Source organism: Andrena cerasifolii, unplaced genomic scaffold, assembly GCF_050908995.1.
Source record: "Andrena cerasifolii isolate SP2316 unplaced genomic scaffold, iyAndCera1_principal scaffold0020, whole genome shotgun sequence".
NCBI lineage: Eukaryota > Metazoa > Arthropoda > Insecta > Hymenoptera > Andrenidae > Andrena > Andrena cerasifolii.
The window spans coordinates 239489-241401 of record NW_027484913.1 but is presented as its reverse complement, the minus strand read 5'-3'; positions in this window follow the sequence as shown (position 1 = coordinate 241401).

Here is a 1913-nt window from a genome sequence, read left to right as displayed (position 1 = left end):
GAGGTGCTCCTCGAGTGGGCGGAGGCGATGGGGTTCGTTTTGAAGAACCCCTTAGGAGTGACGACGTACCGTGGGCCGCGGGGTGAGTCGATGATCGACTTAATCTGGGTTAACCCCGCGGCATTTGCCCGGACGTCGCGCTGCTGGGTGGCGGAGGACATGGAGCCAGGCTCCGACCACATGTATGTCATGTTGGCTACTTCCCTCCCCGCCGCCACGCCTCCCAATGCCCCTCGTGATAACGCGCGACCCCCACGCTGGGCGCTGAAGCGTCTTGACGCTGACGCGGCCCGACTGGCGTCCTCCGTCGTCGCCTGGCCTCCTTTGCCGGGCGATGTCCTCGACGACCCGGCCAACGGTGCCCTTTGGTTCCGCCGTGCGTTGCAGAGTATCTGCGACGCCACAATGCCGCGGACCGGGGTACCGGGTTCGGGTCGGAGGTCGGCGTATTGGTGGACTCCGGAGATCGCACGTCTCCGGGCGGAGAGCCTCTCCGCGCGTCGCCAATACGTCAAGGCTCGTCGGCGAGATCGCCGCCGGGTCACGGAGGACGAGCTCCAGGAGCTGCGCTCCGCCTTTTCCGCGGCGCGCCGAGAGCTCCGTGGAGCTATCGCCCGGGCTAAGGATGAGTCCCATCGGGAGTTCGTCGCTGCCCTCAACGAAGACCCTTGGGGGCGCCCCTATAAAGCTGTTTCTATAAAGCTTGGTCCATGGGCGCCCCCGGCCACGGAAGGCCTTGATCCCCGGTTTCTCACCGAGGTCCTCGCGGCGCTATTTCCCCCTCCCCTTGTTGCCGGGGAGGGTGGTGCCGACGAGACCGGGGATCCGTGGTTGTTGAGGGGCGCCGACACTGCCGACGCCCCTGGGGTTAGCGACGAGGAGTTGGCCTCCTCGATTGCGCGGATGCGCCAGAGGAGTGCTGCTCCGGGTCCCGATGGAGTGCCCGGGCGAGTCTGGGTCTGCGTCATCGGCGCCCTTGGAGACGGCCTCAGGCGGTTATTTAACACCGTCTTGAGGACCGGGATATTCCCCCCAGCATGGAAGGAGGCGAGGCTGGTGCTGCTCCGCAAGCCCGGAAAGCCCGCAGAGTCGCCTTCGGCATACCGGCCGATTTGTTTGTTGGATGAGGCGGGCAAGCTCCTCGAGCGTATCATAGCTGCCCGCCTCTGCAGCCACCTGGAGACCGTGGGCCCGGATCTTTCCGACCGCCAATTCGGCTTTAGACGGCAGCGATCGACCATCGACGCCATCCGATTGGTTCGGTCGCTGTCGCAACGGGCGGTCGAGGGAGGCGGGGTCAGTGTGGCGGTGTCGCTTGACATCGCCAACGCGTTTAACTCCGTCTCCTGGGCGGCGATCGAGCGGGCGCTTCTCTATCACAGCGTCCCGCTCTACCTTCGCCGTCTGATCCGGGATTACCTTCGCGGTCGGGTGGTTGCGTACGTCGGCCGGGACGGCAACGGGGCGACTCCGGTGCACCGCGGTGTTCCGCAGGGGTCAGTGTTGGGACCCCTGCTATGGAACCTCGCGTATGACGCGGTGCTGCGGGTGGAGATGCCATCCCCGCGTGTATCCCTCGTCTGCTACGCGGACGACACGCTGGTGATGGCCTCCGGGCAGCGGTGGCAGGACGCCATCAGGCTCGCCGAAGAGGCACTGCGACGCGTCGTCGCCTCGATCGGGACGCTCGGGCTGCGAGTCGCTTTGGACAAAACCGAAGCAATATGGCTCGCAGACAGAGTTGGGACTGGCGTTCCCAACAGAGCGTCCCTTAGGATCGGGGAAGCCTGCATCAGGGTCGGCCGATCGATGAAGTATCTCGGTCTGACCCTGGATACCTACTGGCGATTTACGCGCCACTTCAAGACCCTCGGCCCCCGGTTGGAGCGGCAGGTGTTTGCCTTCAACCGCAT